This window comes from Quercus suber, unplaced genomic scaffold (genome assembly GCF_002906115.3).
Source record: "Quercus suber isolate HL8 unplaced genomic scaffold, Cork oak 2.0 scaffold_367, whole genome shotgun sequence".
NCBI classification, from domain to species: domain Eukaryota; kingdom Viridiplantae; phylum Streptophyta; class Magnoliopsida; order Fagales; family Fagaceae; genus Quercus; species Quercus suber.
The window spans coordinates 25,270-42,629 of NW_027069819.1; the positions used below are offsets into that span (position 1 = coordinate 25,270).

At 30.1% G+C, this 17,360-nt stretch overlaps 1 pseudogene; it reads left to right on the forward strand.

The window, feature by feature from the left end:
* LOC112019728 (metal transporter Nramp6.1-like) overlaps nt 1–15,743 on the forward strand; it is a 30,533-nt pseudogene extending 14,790 nt beyond the window's left edge.
* The last annotated feature ends 1,617 nt before the right edge of the window (nt 15,744–17,360 follow it).

The following is a 17,360-nucleotide window of genomic DNA, read 5'->3' on the forward strand; positions in this document are numbered from 1 at the left end:
AAATTTGTGACCACTTTGGACAAAATTTGGCAATAAACTTGGTTGTAAACCAAGGTTACAAATCTACCTAATATTTTTTTTATTGGATGTAAATTTTGACAAATCTACTATATTGGATTACATTTTCTTCTTATATCCTCCATGCTTGCAAAATTTCAAGAAAATCAAAGATTAATAACTATGTCATCAATCAAATGTTTAAATTTCAAGTTTTTGGATCAAATAGTAAATAACATCCAATTGGTATGAAATATAATATGTATTTTAAAAATATAAAGAATATGCAATTCAATAGTTAGATTTTCAAAATATATAGTCATGTTATTTTCTTATATCCTTCATATTTGCAAAATTTCAAGAAAATCAAAGATCAATAACTATGTTATCAATCAAATATTTAAATTTCTAGTTTTTGGATCAAATAGTAAATAACATCCAATTGGCGTGAAATATAATATGTATTTTAAAAATATAAAGAACGTATAATTCAACAGTTAAATTTTCAAAATATATAGTTATGTTATTTTTTTTAGTGTGCCTTAAGCTACAACTGTTGGGTTTTTGTATCTCATACAAAAATACATACAGCGGAAGCAACAAAAACACAGATCTACTTCAATCATGAAAGATAAACATATAACCATGAATTCTAGAATCAAAGAATAGAAAGCGTACCTTGATGCAGTAAATTTCAAAACCTTGACTTGAGAATACCTTCAATCTTCATCTCAATTGCACATGGAGTCCAAGATGTGTGGTCTCTCAATCAGTCCTTTTGTACATAAACTCTCAAAGAAAAATCCTTCTTCTTCTCCTTGTGGAGAAAAACTGATTTCTTTTTCTTTGTATCTTACGTACGTTAAACTATTCTCTTAGTTTCTTTATTTAATAACACTTATTAAATAATGACTGATTCCTAATTGGGTTAGCCTTTTGGCCTACCCAATTGGAATTGAGATGAAGATTGAAGGTATTCTCAAGTCAAGGTTTTGAAATTTACTGCATCAAGGTACGCTTTCTATTCTTTGATTCTAGAATTCATGGTTATATGTTTATCTTTCATGATTGAAGTAGATCTGTGTTTTTGTTGCTTCCGCTGTATGTATTTTTGTATGAGATACAAAAACCCAACAGTTGTAGCTTAAGGCACACTAAAAAAAATAACATAACTATATATTTTGAAAATTTAACTGTTGAATTATACGTTCTTTATATTTTTAAAATACATATTATATTTCACGCCAATTGGATGTTATTTACTATTTGATCCAAAAACTAGAAATTTAAATATTTGATTGATAACATAGTTATTGATCTTTGATTTTCTTGAAATTTTGCAAATATGAAGGATATAAGAAAATAACATGACTATATATTTTGAAAATCTAACTATTGAATTGCATATTCTTTATATTTTTAAAATACATATTATATTTCATACCAATTGGATGTTATTTACTATTTGATCCAAAAACTTGAAATTTAAACATTTGATTGATGACATAGTTATTAATCTTTGATTTTCTTGAAATTTTGCAAGCATGGAGGATATAAGAAGAAAATGTAATCCAATATAGTAGATTTGTCAAAATTTACATCCAATAAAAAAAATATTAGGTAGATTTGTAACCTTGGTTTACAACCAAGTTTATTGCCAAATTTTGTCCAAAGTGGTCACAAATTTATATTGGGCCTAAAAAAATTTAGAGTGGTCACAATTTTTTTTTTTAAGAATAGAAAAATCATAAAATTTTTGAAGTTTATATATAATAATTATTGTTTTCAAGTTAGGATGGTCCTGTGACCACATTGCCTTCAATGTGAAGCCACCCCTATGCATGTGGTTTCACATATGCAGAGGCCATATGAGTTGCACATTACATACTTTTCCGTTCAAGTTAATAGCCCAATTGACAGTATTGTGCAAAGTGAAACATTAGTTATAGTTTAGGGTGATAATCATACATTCTAAAAGTCTAGGGTAATAAGTTTAAACAAGGTTATAGTGTCGGGTTGTAAAGTATGATTATTCCAAGAATTTGATGGTGATAATATGGCGACTGTATCTCAATGCATAGAGTTGACATCAAAATAAGTTGAATTTGCAAATGCTTTGTTCTAAAATTTGGAGCTCTGCATCCTTGGGCTACTTGCTTGATTCCATATTTTGAAAAATAAATAAATTTGAATTATGTCTGCAGATGGATGCTTAATTAATGCTTTAATATCTCATAGCTCCAAAAGCTATATGCTTGCGTTGGAGAGAATACTCATGCATATTACAGCTCTTCAATAGACCTGACCACTCCGACCAAGTGCGTGAATGGGTATGCTTTTCTATATGATTCGACTTCTGAGGTTTGATGGACCCTGTCCTCACTAGGATTACTTTTTCGTTGCCTGGAAGCTTAGCTCAGAAGCGCCCTAAAATTTGACGATGTTGATATTGCCTTGGTTAGTGATTCCATGGTGGCCAACAACCTGTGTCTTTAAAAACAGGAGTTGTGCATCCTCATCAGGTGTACCACTGAAATCTGAGCAACCTGGCTCTTAATTAAATTCATTGTTTGTAAAATTCTTGTTCTTCTCTCATTTCTTGACTTATTTTAATCTATACTTGTTTTATCTTATGATGGTTTATTGTGAGAGGAATGCTAAATACTTTGTTTTCTTATATCCTGGATGAAAATTATATGGTTTACAAAAAGCCATTTGTTTGATGTTGTTAGTAACTCAAGTTTTATAATTAACTAATACTGTTATTTTCAATCATCAGTGCTTGCGAACATGTCTCTCATGTTACACTCAAATTTGTATTCATTGATCATGAGACAGACTGATTTCTAAATAAAACAAAGAGCTTGAACTTTAGCCAAGCTTTCATTCATGAATAGCTTTAATTAGGATGATGCTATTCGCTCATTTGCATTACCCTACTGCATCAGGTTATGCTTAAGTCATTTATATGATTCATGAATATTAATTGGGTTCCAATTAATGTATGCCCTTAGGGCATACATTAATTATCTATTTTAGGAAAATTTTATAGAAAACTAAAAAAGCTGTTAAAACAATTAATCACTTTTTCATAAATAAATTTTCTAAAATGGCTCACTAACTTATACCCTAAGGGTACTTAGTAGTAAACTCATATTACTTTACATTGGTAGGGATACATAAGATCAATTTATTTATTTTTAGGTGATAATGAAAACTCACTCAGTGTATAAAACAGTTGTAAATGTTTAGACCCCCCAAATACAAATTTTCCAAAACAAGCTTATATTCAAACAATATATGTGCGAAATATCAAATATAAGCAATACCCAAATTAGCAAACTACTCTAAACCATTAATTAATTACAACCAATAGAAATTAAAGGCTAAGAGTAAGAGAAAGAGAGATGCAAATACAAGATAACAACGACACGTGTTATCGAAGAGGAAACCAAAGAACTCGGCATAAAACTTTTTAGCAATATATGTGCGAAATATCAAATATAAGCAATACCCAAATTAGCAAACTACTCTAAACCATTAATTAATTACAACCAATAGAAATTAAAGGCTAAGAGTAAGAGAAAGAGAGATGCAAATACAAGATAACAACGACACGTGTTATCGAAGAGGAAACCAAAGAACTCGGCATAAAACTTTTTAGCAATATATGTGCGAAATATCAATATATTCGTTATGGGTTTAATCGTTTGATGAGATTTGGATTAATTAATTACAACCAATAGAAATTAAAGGCTAAGAGTAAGAGAAAGAGAGATGCAAATACAAGATAACAACGACACGTGTTATCGAAGAGGAAACCAAAGAACTCGGCATAAAACTTTTTAGCAATATATGTGCGAAATATCAAATATAAGCAATACCCAAATTAGCAAACTACTCTAAACCATTAATTAATTACAACCAATAGAAATTAAAGGCTAAGAGTAAGAGAAAGAGAGATGCAAATACAAGATAACAACGACACGTGTTATCGAAGAGGAAACCAAAGAACTCGGCAAAAAACCTTTTCGCCGCCCTCCAAGTGGTAAATGATCTACTAAAAAATCAGTTGGGATACATGAATAGCAATAGACCCTCCAATCCTAATCTACTTAATGCAACTAAGCCCTTCAAGTTTCTTACTCCAACAAAGTTACGCCAAACCGTGTCCTTTCTAACTTTCCGAATCCCGCAATAAGCCCATAACATCAACTAATATGAATTGGTTCTCTCTTGAACTACTTCCTAAACATCAAGAACCTTTTCACTACTTTGAATTTGGTGAGGTAAGGATTTGGTTTATAATCCTCTCATGGGTATGACAATGAAGAGGGTGAGAGTAGAGGAATTTGGAGAATCAAATGTATCAGATTGTGGATGAAACAATCTTGTTTTTCTCTAGGGTTTCTCTCTCAAAATTCTCTTTGGAAGCTCTCTAAACTCTATACATTTCGTGGATATAAGGGAATTTATAGTAGGGTATGAGATGGAATGTGAAAAGTAATTTTTCAGCAAAACAGAGTGCACTGGTGAGTCACTTCATAACTGGGATGAGTCACGAGTTCCAATTGCCATTTACCAGACTATACTTTTTATCCTATAGTAATCAAGCTGTCCTGACTCTTCATCTTCCTACATGTTTCACACGTGTGCTTCATTTTGGCGAGTCTCCACTCGCAAGTCTAGTCACGAGTCACCTTCTTGTTGCACACTCTTGATCAAATCTTCACACTCTCTTACATATAACCTTTACATTATTCCCACCTAAATACATGATTTATAAATGCTAAATTATAAGCAAATTTGGCATTGAATAAAGACAACACATAGTTGAATAAATTCAACTTTATAGATAACATTGAACTTTTAATTAATGTAGAACAAACATCACAAACCTTCCTAGAGTAATGAGGGCACCTAAAATCATAGTGCAAGAGCAAGGAGTGCTAATAGAAATAATTGAGGTGATGGTGTCAGAATTGGATAAAATTTGGATGGTTGAAGGGAAATGATCTTCTGAGTAAAAGTCGTCATTTTGCCATGAGGTGCACTTTAATTTTGGTGAATTCCTCCATTAAAGCTCCATAAAAAGTGAATTTGCCGTTTTTAGTAATTTTTGTTTTTTAAAAACTTTTTGCTCAAGAGTCAAAATAAAGTTCCACTTAGTTTGGGATGACATTTAAGGTTCGTAGTTTATGATTTTGCATTTAAAAAATCTTCACTTTAAATGGTTGCAATTGTTTGATGAAGAGCTTTGATCGAAGCAAATGGCATCATTCATTTCGAATATAACTCAGTTACTTACTCTTTGAAGATGATGTTGGTTATCATTTTTTGGAATTTTTTTTAGAGTGGATTGTACCTCTAGGTCATAAAAGTTCTATGAAAATGTTGTATTCAAATCGATATATGTACACGTAAAATAACCATTCTAAGTATGCGTTTGGATTGCATTTCTGTCATGCTGCGTTTGCCTTTTTTTCTTCTTTTTTATTAAGAAGCACATTTCACATGGGAATGTGTCTGTCAGTAGGTCCCGTGCACTGTGCACAGGACCCACTACCTCTTTGACTAGCAAAATTTTCACTGGAGTCATTGGGTCTCATGTGTTGTTCATGAGACCTACAAATCTCTTTTTTCAACAAAACTTTAATTAAAAATGGGTCTCACGGTACTATTCACATATTTAAAAATTATTTTGCTATAGTGTTTTTAATTTTCAGCAAAATAAGAAATATCCAAACGGACCCTAAGTGTAATCATAATTTCTATAAGAATGGGATTGACATTGTATTACATTTTTGGTGTATTGTTTCATATTTTTTCAAACGATCGCTCTATAATAAATTTTTTACTCATAGGAGTAACATGAGCCTTACACATGCCATTATAGGTGTAGCTAGGAATTTTTATTTGGAAGATGTTGCGAACTATGTCTATTTCTCTATGAACATATACAAAAATATCCAAAAAAGAACATTTCGTATAAAAATTATGCTTCACAACGATCTTTCATAAAATAGATTTTTTATTGCAGAGTCTGAGTTGTGAGGGGTTTTATTTGGTTGTTGAGATGAGAGTTTTGTTAAAAAGAAAGAAACATTGGGCAATGTGGGGCATCACTATAGAGGAGGAAAAGAACGGTAGCATTGAGATTGAGAATTGAAGGAGGAAAGTAAATTTTTGTTTAGAAATGAGCTGCCAAATATGCTGTTTGGAGTGAGTTATTGTTCATTGGATAAACTACAAATATTTGGACAATCAATTGAGGTGCTAGGTATTATCTTATTTGAGAACAAATAGTCATTGTCTAATGGATTAAATACAAATCTCAGGAACAACTGGGTTGGAAGGGCCGGTTATATTTTTTTAGAAGCGCACGTATTCTATTTTTATGTAAGTTATAACAGAAAATTAAAATTTAAGGAGCAATGTAGCCCCTCCCCTGCGTGCAACCCAACCTAGTACAATATTAGACAAGGATTGGAAACATCATTCTTAGAATATCTTTTTGTTTTGAATATTCTTAAATAGTGCACTTCTAGAGAGAAGAGAGTGAAAATTTTATTTTTCTATCAAAGATATAAATTAGGGGAAAAAAAAAAAAAAAAAAAGATGATGGAGTAAGTTAGTGTTGAGTGAGTGACTACTAAGCCGACAATGTTAATGTATTTCTTGGGAGCATTCATGCATATGAAATTTTCTTTTTCCTCTTGTTAATTTTAGTTTCAATTATTGTTAAAGCAACTAAATAGACTTGAGAAGTAATGTCATATTCTGAATAAATTGTTTCTTGTATAAACTCATTTTACTTGAATAATTAGTGCATTTCCTATAAATTAATACATGAATTTAAATACAATTACCCCCATTAATATATGAGAATGAATTAATATTTTGATATGAATACAAAGTTTTGATGAGATGAAAAGTTAAATAAAATGTATTTCATTTTCTATCAAAGAAGTACGACTCATGGCACAAATTTAAAGTACTGTAACTTACTTAGGTTCATACTTTTAGATGAAAATGTACTTCTGACCTTTAAAGTTTGAGACAATTTTCATTTTGCCAATTTCTGTTTTATAAATTCATTTTGGCTCTTCATGTTTGACTTGGTTTTTGTATTGGCCCTCTAAATTTCAAGTTTTTCATTCAAAAAAGAAATTTTGAAATGTAAATAAGCAAAATAAAAACAACCCAAAACTTTAATGACAAAAAATATACTGAAATATGAAGGCCAATATAATTAGAAATTATTTACAAGAGAAACACTAAGCATGGTCGTGATATTTTCTATTTTCAGCAACTATGGGTGATACTTATTGGGTTGATCTTTGCGCTCATAATTCAATCGCTAGCTGCAAATCTTGGTGTAAGCACCGGTAAGATGCACATGTACAGCAAACAAATTCTAGACCAAAATAGCCAACTGATAAAAGCTATTATAGTTTCTTACGCAATTTTGTTTCTACTAGTAATTAATCAAGCTAAGTATTTGTTTACTGTTTACATATCTCCACAGGAAAACACCTTTCAGAATTATGTAAGTTTGAGTACACAAAATATATGAAGTATTGCCTATCGTTGCTAGCCGAGGTTGCTATCATAGCCGCTGACATATCTTCTTTCTTTTTTTTCTTTTTCTTTTTTAAAAATAATAATAATAATAATAATAATATATCCTTACCGTTCATGCATGCGGTGGTCTTATCATTCTCGAATTTTCTGTTGGATCATGTTGAGCCTATTTTGTGTTTTAATCTAGTTTGTGACCCGACCCGACATGAATGCATGACAATTAAAAAAAAAAAAGGAGAAAGTTCCACTTAACAAAATCTTGGCCAAGCAGGAAAAGCAGGAAATAGTGCTCCGAGGCTTAGTCCATGGCTGCCCCTAGGAAAAAAATTTGTCTCAATTTTAGCCCGTTTAGGACTTGCAATTTGGGTATTTATTTGTCACTTCATTGGGTTTTAATGTATTAATGACTGCTTCCTTTGTAATTTCTCTTTGACATAGTAAGAACACAATAATTTTATGGTAATAAGAAAATTACCAAACCATGTAAATTTCTTATGTCATACAATTGCTTTTATTTATTATTTTCTTCTATTTTTTTGTCTCTCACAAATTTGGATATATGTTAAATTCCCAACATTTTCCTCAACTATTTCTCATTGTTCATATTCAAATTAAGAGAAGAATAACACAGAAAATAAACAAGACAATATAGATAACATCATTAATAAATAACTTTCTAATTTTTTTTATTTGTGGTAGTGATTGGAACTGCCTTTGCACTAAACATACTATTTCGCATACCAGTCTGGATTGAAGTTCTCATTATTGGTTTAAGCACTCTCTTACTTCTTGGCCTGCAAAGATATGGGGTAATTTATTCATTATTTAAACTTTTGATGGAATAATTTAAGAATCTTTTCTACTTCATTACTTGTGTATGAAATTTGGGTGTTTAATTTTTATGCTCTACTATATGTCCACATACTTTGTATACTATTTTTATGCCGACTATCCATTATCTACGTATGTTTTTGTCTAGCCGTAATTGTTCTCCTTTTTTATTCTTTTTCTTTTTTAATAAATTCAGTCTAATATTCTTATGGCCAACTGTCAACTACTACGTAAGTTTTTGGCCATTCATATTTTTTTAAGAAATGTGTATAATATTTTTATGCTCAACTATCTACTTACGCCATTTGTAAGAAGTGAAAACAGAGAATAACAGGAAGAAGAAAAGTATAGGAAGAGAAAGCTTCTAGAATATTTCTGTTATTACTGAATTGAATGAATTGAATTGAAACTGTACAAAGATCCTACATATATAATAACAGAAGGAAGAAAACTAATTTCCAAAGTATGCGCAAGGCAGTTACATCAGTTATAGCACGTGTATTTGTGAACATAAATAACTAATAAAGACTAAACTACAAGTCACACAGCTTCTCATGTCGTTTTATGCATTACATTGTCACTTGCTTCATTCTGCTTCACTCCACTAGCACTTCACTTCACTGTTGCAGCACCACTTCACTTGTTGCATCACTTGCTTCTTACTTTACTTTGATCTACTGCTCTAACCTTGCTCTTAATATCTTTACACCATTCAAAAAAAAAAAAAAATGAAAAAAAACTAGGTAAGTTGTGTGATGTATAGTTACATTTTATTTCATAGTTTGTGGCTTGTAAGTATTTGGATTCATATAAACAATGGGAAAGAAGGGGTATTGACTCGGTCGCAGGCTTTTGAATACATTCACACTACAAATTTTCTATATATTTTATTTTTTAATCCTTGTGATAGTTTGATAATTTTATAAAGTTAAAAATCTTAAAATTGAATATAGTATAACCTTTGTGACTATCAGATGCAAGTCAAAATAATTCACACTAATTGAATCGAACGAATCACCTTCTTTCACCAAAGTTGTGATTAATAATTAATATATATGTATGCATTTTACTGTTTGTTTGAAAAGACAATTACGTTGACTTTATTATTATTATTTTTCCCTCTCTATTCGAGTGGATTGCATCATTGTTTAAGTAGGTCTAAGTATCTCTCAAAAAATTAATATAAAAAGAGAAGCAGGTACTAGGTAGTTTATTTTAATTTGCTGCTCCCCAATTCTTCATGTCAAAGTCAAACAAGTAACCACCGGACCCATAGGTCGGGATGGTACCTCCCCCATATGCACTAAATTAAAACGTGACATATACTTTTCTCTTTATATTTTTCGCAACTGCACTTCAAACCTAATTTTTATAGTTAAGAGAAACAGATAGACGCTTATATCACCATGAGTTCAAGCTGCTGATCCCTCTCTCCTATTTTCTAACTGTATTATTATTTTTTTAAAAGGGATCGAGTTGAAATAGTCTGCTATACAATAATTATCTCATTTGATCAAATATTTGCATAATTCCTTATTCATTATTTGAGTCCTATAGGCATTTAGAGCTCCCCACACTATGAGAGAGAGAGAGTGTGTATATATTCTATGCTCAAGATTCCTACTTAGTAGGAGAGGCAAATATAAATCTTTTATAGTGTTTTACTTTATACTAAACCAATCGTAGCTAGAAAAAAATAAAATCCAAACAAATGACATATTGTATTTTGTGAAGTATAAAGTGATACGTTAAAAGTGAGAGAAAATATTTTTATTCAAGAAAATGCATGGTCTCAACTCTCAACTCTGGAAGTTCAAAAAGTTGAATTTTGTTTCTCTTCAAGTTTTGAATTTCATTCTATTTTGCTAGGAAAGACTGTAATTTTCCAATCAAATTATTTAATTGGAAAGAATCACCTCTCCATTCCATGTTATTATAAATTTTGGCTCATTCCACTTTTTTCGGTCCATTCCACTAAATATCATCTAATATGGTGATTTTGACCAGTATGTAAATGAAAAAAATAAAAAATCTCTAAACTTTTTTTATTACTTCACTCACAAATAACATTTTATTACTACTTTCCTTTAACAATATGTTTTTCTTGTTTAATTTACTCAGATATGACATGATTTTTTTCTTCATTAATACACACACATATACATTCTTTACTCATATATGACATGTTATATACTTATATTATGTAATGATGATATTAGGAATACACATTATTTGATTTTGAATGAATAATTTAATATTGTATAATATATATTATGTAACGCAGACTTAAAATATCTTCTTATCTTATCTTATCTTCTTATCTTATTCCTTGTTTGGGTTTGTGTGTGTATATATAATATTCTAAAATGATACTCTAAAATAAGTCATTAACAAAATATTTCGTTCCAATAAATAAGCTTGAAGGATCTAAAACAGTATTTAGAACATTAAATTTATTACGTATACATTTGCTATTTGTTTGAAAAAGAAAATTACGTTTGACTTTATATTTTTTTCCCCCACTTGTTGCGTGGATTGCATGATCATTGCTTAAGTAGTACTAGGTATCAGCCAAAAAAAAAAAAAAAAGGCCGTACTAGGAAGTTTATTTTATATATATATATATATATATATATTTTTATGTGAATAATGCGCTGTGTCTTTTTAATTCGCTGCTCCCCATTCTTGATGTGAAAGTCAAACAAGTAACAACCAGACCGTTGGTCCAGAATGGTACTTCCCCCACACACTAGTTTGTATAGTTTTGTGACTCATTAGAGCATCTCCAGCAAATGCTCTATATCTATTTTTTGGAAAGAAAAGCCCATTAATCACCCCAAAAATTCACTCCAACAATTTCTTCATCTCTATTTTTTAGATTAGAGTTGCTATAGTGCTTTTCTACAAGTAGAGAACACTGTAGCAATTACTGTAGCACCATTAAACAATATTCTCCCTTAAAATAATACCCGGTTGAATAAAAAATAATTCTTTCTCTCTCATTCATTTTGTCTTTCGTTCTTCACTCTCTTGTGCTTCTCTATCTCAACAGTAATATACCACAATCAAAACAAAAACACAAAACCCAATCAAAATATTTGAAACACAAAAACAATCTTTCTCATAAGCCTAATGAAATTTGAACAATAAAATAAAACTAATCAAACTAGAACAAAAAAAAAAAAACAAAACAAAAAAAAAAACAAAACAAAACAAAACAAAAAAGCAAACAAACAAGCAAACAAACAAACAAACATGTAGAACGTCGATTTGTGTAGAACGCCAATCTCCACTTCTCTGCCAGTGATCTATGTGTGTATGAGAGAGAATTTGTTTGTGTGAGATAGGGGGAGAGAGTGTTCTAGAATCAAGTAGAAATAGAAAATGTAGAAAAGAAAAAAAAGAAAAAGAGAGAGAGAGAGAGAGAGAGAGAGAGAGAGAGAGAGAGAGCTAGAGAAAGATAGAGAGAGATAGCTAAAGAAATTATCCGGAATGAACTAGAAAAAGAAAAAGAAGGTAGATAGAAAAAAGGAGTGGGATACGTGTGTGGTGGAGAAAAAACCAAGAGAAAAAAAAAGGAAAAAAAGAAGAAGAAGAAACGTATGGATGACAGATGGTGTGAAGGGACAAATAATATAAAAAATAAGAAATGACAATTAAGAAATGCTACCATAATATTTTCACGATAAATCTTAAGTAATAGATTATTATTAGCTAATATTAGTGAGTAAACAAATAATTTCAGCAGTGGGTTCAAATTAAAATTAGTAACAACTTTCCACATAAGATTTTGATGTAATTCTTGTGAAAGTATTGTGAAAAATATTGTGGATATAATACTTTTCACTGGAAAAATATAATTGATGGGAATGAATATAAGAAAAATAAATAATGATAAAAAAAGAACAAAGAATGAATGAAGAAATAATATTTAAATGAGATAGAGAGTCCATTAGAAAGTCTATTTGAAAAAGTGAGTAATTAAAAGATAAAAGCCACTGTTCGTTCTTCAAACAGTACAAAAATTTAAAGAATCTGTTGGAGATGCTCTTAGAATATAAATCATGGGAATTTTTCCTTTTTTTGGGCAACTTCACTTCAAACCAAAATTTTATAATTAAGATAAACAAATAGATGTTTATATCAAGTAGCAATTATTTTTAATTAATAAAAGAGAGTTGAAATAGTCTACTATATAATAATAATCTCATGCATCAAATATATGTAGAATCTCTTACACAATGTATGAGTCCTACAGATATGTGGAACTCCCACACTATGAGAGAGAGAGAGAATGAATATATCTTATGAACGGGATACCTACTTGGTAGGAGAGACGAAAAAAAAAACTTTTGTGACATTCTACTTTGTACTCTACCTATCTTTGTTGGAAAAAATAAATAAATAAAACAAATAGCATATTGTATTTGTGAAGTATAAAGTGATATACTAAAAGTGAGATTGAGGTTTTTTATTCAAGAAATGGCATGGTCTCAACCTGAGCTATTTCTTGGAGTTCAAAAGGTTGAATTTTACTTTCCCTTTTACTTCTAAAAGTTTTACACAAATTTATGTGATAATGAATGTTGCCAAATTAATAACATTAAAAATAAATTTCTTAAATGCTTTTTGGTTGAGAGTTTAAAAGTTAAAACAACAATTTGTAAAGCTTATGTAGTTAGATTTGTAATATCCCTATTATCACAAAAGCTGAAGTGAGGACAATTTGCACCCTGATACCTCCCAAAAAAATTGTACTTAGCTTACGAGGAAGCTTTGCCTGACTAACAAAACAACATCTCATGTAAAACAACTATGCATGAGATGGTAGGCTGATTTGGAAAAGTTGTGAAATTGGTGTTAAAAAATTTTTGTTGTGTCCCACCCTTCCACTATTTCTCATTCATGGCAACTTTTGCTTTTCTTTTCTCTTTTTTTCAAAAAAAAAAAAAAAAAAAAAAATTTTTTTTTTTTTTTTTTTTTTTTTTTTTTTTTTGGCTCACAACATTTTAATAGTGGGTCTCATATTTTACACAATATATATATATATATATAAATTACGTAATACGTTTGTTGGTTACAAAAACCTTAAAGTCGACATTTTCTCATAGCATTTTCATAGTTTCAAATTCTGGTTGTTTGCTATAATCTCAAATTGATTTATGTTTTATTTTGCAGATATATTGCTATACCTGAACACTTTTAGATTTTTATTTATTTTCTCAATTTATTTTAAAAAATCAAATTAAATTTTTAAATTTAAGTATTTAGATTAATCTCTTAATTTAATTGTAAGAAACTATTAATTGATTATTTTTGTTCCTTTAATTTAATGATGATACAAAATATATAATTGTACATTTTACATTTATATTAGATTTTGTATTATAATTACATTAATTTACTATTATTTATTTATTTTGTTGTTAATGTAGATTAATTTTTTAGATTATTTTTGCTTCTAATCTTTCCTTCTCGAATTGAAATCTGGCTCTGCCACTTATTATCACTCTTAAAAAAAAGAGAAAACAATTATACAAATGTGCTCCAATAATTACACACAATTGGATACCATATTTATTGTGGTTGGAGAAAAGAAGAGTACTTATATACCATATAATCATGGATTATAAAACTATAATTTTTATAATGAAAGATTAGACATAGGTAAAGTCTTTATTTTACAAAAAAATTGCATTTTACTAATTTGTCAAATGCTTTTGTCTGTGTCTGCATCATTTTGTAATACTAAAGGATGCGTGTTGATAACTTGATATTACTTAATGGGGAGTGGATTCGCATTGTTTATTGCATTTTTAATCAATGTTGCAATTGTCTCTGTATCGAGCACTATTTGCTTAGCCAACAATTTATCAGATGAGATTGTAAATCAATGCAATATTTTTAAACTCGACTCGGCCCCTTTCCTTCTGAAGGTTCAAATTTATAAATAAAGTTATTTTATATTAAAATAATGGTTCAATGATAAAAATTTAACTTTTTTTTTTTTTTCAATTTAAGCTTTTGAGATAAATATTTTCTATCAATTTGAATCCAATTAAATCTTTAACAAAGTCTAACATAATTTTTTTTTTTTAATTGTTTTATATGCGTAGAATGTGTTGGGCCGGTCAAGCTCAATTATATATGCCATTACTAGCCTCAGGGCAAAGCTCCACCATCACAAACACTTATTCAGGGCAATTCATCAAGTAAGTTTTGAATATATATATATATATATAACACAAATATATATATATATACACACACACACATATACATAATATGAAACTACCCTGATTAATTGGGATTAAATTTTAATTAATTTAAGGACAGCATTTTTAGGGTTTCTTGGACCTTAGGATGAAAAAATGGACTAGAAACCTAATGACAAGGTGCATTGCCATTACACCTAGTCTTATTGTTTCCATTATTGGAGGAGTTAAAGGTGCAGCTCAACTTATCATCATCGCATCGGTTTGTAACTTGTGAACTATGTCTTTGTAATGTTGAAACCTATATTCAAATATAGAATAAAAATTTAATGGGTTTTGCATATAGTACTTGCATTTGAGCTTCCATTTACTCTAATCCCTCTCCTTAAATTCAGTAGCAGTACCTCCAAGATGGGACCACACAAGAATTCAATATATGTAAGTTGTCTTTGTACTTCTACAGTTCTATTCTTTTAAATGAGGTCAACCAGTATATTGAATGATAGGCTGATTTTATAAAGCCCAAAATTAAATTCAATATATACTTATAAAATATAAATATATATATATAGGGGTTTTTTTTTTATATTATATTATATCTTAAATTTAATCATATGACTACATTTTTTAATATAGCATAAACAATATTATTATTTTTTAACGAAAATTAAATTTAACTATATAACTTTTTGATTATTATAGTCACATGATTGCATTTAAGTGAAAAACCTAATATTTTCTTTTATCAACTAAGCATCGGACAATTATTCTTGTAGATTATGGTGATCTCGTGGATCCTAGACGTGGGAATGACTGGCTTCAACGTTTACTACCTGAGTACAGCCTTTGTAGGTTGGCTAATTCACAACAAATTACCCAAGGTTGCAACTGTGTTCATTGGGATCATAGTGTTTCCCCTAATGCTCATCTACATCTTAGCAATCATCTATCTTACCTTCTGAAAAGACACTGTAGTAACATTTGTTGAGCCCGAAAAGTTGGACCACCCAGTAACCCAAGACAACATGGAACACGGGCAAAACAACTCTTGTGGAGTGGACCCAGTTGATCACATTCCTTACAGAGGATTTCGCCGATATCCCTCTACCAGAGTAAGGGGTTTTTTACTTGATCAAATGTAAAAATAAGAGCCATGGTATTTCACTTGTGGTAGGGAGCTAGCTCCTAAGTTAAATGTGACATGAACTCTCCTCAAGTTCATCTAATAAGGCTCTCTTCCTATGGAACTTGCATGTGATTTTGAACCACTTATGGTAGTTTCCATTGTGAAGTGGTAAATTTATGTTGAACCTTTTAGTTTCTCTTTGATGTTTTATATAATAAGTCTGTAATGAAATTCAACTTTTCATAATATCTATTTAGTCTCAAGATAAATCATTGATAAACTTGAGGGTGTTCTAACTACCAATTTCAGGTCCTCGAATTTGAGAAATACTAGCTGAACCAACCTCACAAATCTCTAGGCAGGTAAAATATCATAATTAAAAAGAAAGAGGGAAAAATGCCTTGACAGTTGAAACACTCCTTTAACTTTAAAGTTGTGGTCTTTACATCTCATAAACTTTTGTTTTAGCTAATTCATTCTTTGAACTTCATACATATGCCAAATTTGTGCTTCCGTTATTCTACTGTTTAATGAACAAACGGGCTCCCAACAAACGTTAAACACAAAATTACCAAGACCAATTGACAAAGACACCAATGGAGAGGAGAGAGAAATCTCAGTTTAGAGAGAGAGAGAGAGAGAGAGAGAGAGAGAGAGAACTAGGAGAGAGGGAACAAATTTAAACCAGCAGGTAGTCCCGCTGCTAAACTAGGTTTTGGAGTAGTCGCTATTCCTGGTTGAACCTGTTGCCGCTGTTCGTGGTCCTGCTGTTTGATAGCATGAAGTTGCCGCTCGTGGGTTCAGTTTTTTGCACGAAATTGCAGCCTGCGGGTTCGTGGCATCAAAGATAGATCAGTGAATCACCTCCAAAGCATTAGTATCTCGAAAATAATAATAATAATAATAATTTGCATTTTCAAACACTACTTTATATATTTTACTAACTTATTTTATAACTTATCCTACATCTAAGTTTATATTTTTACATACAATCCAATAAAATAATATAAACTATCTAATAAAATAATATAAACTACTATTCTCTCTCTTTATCCTCTCATTTACTTTTTCTCTTCACACACAACCACAAGAATAAAATCATTATTATTATTATTATTATTATTATTATTATTATTTTAACAACCTATGATAGTAAGATTACATACATGCAACCTTTATGCTCATAGGTTGCAAAATTTTTTAAGTTTACAAACTCAGATGGAGTGAGTTTTGGATGGCTTGGATTATAAAATAGCAACTGGGAGTGTTTACCACCCCAATGCTAGTGCTCTAATAGACATTTACTACAACCAAGGACAGACCCAGGTGGGGCCCAATGGATCTCGGCCCCCCTTGATCCAAATTTTTTATTTATTTTAGTTATTATATATGTCATTTTTGTAGGTAGCCCCCCTTTGAAAACCTTAAACCCTCTTCTCTTTAATAAGCCTAATTAGCTTCACCCAAATAGCAACCATCCAACCTAAAAGCTTAACAAAAACAATAAAAACATTCAAAATGGTAATTGTATTTTAGCAAAATATATATATATATATATATTACCACCAAGAAACAAAAAAATTTCATTTTTTTATAAAAGTGATGTT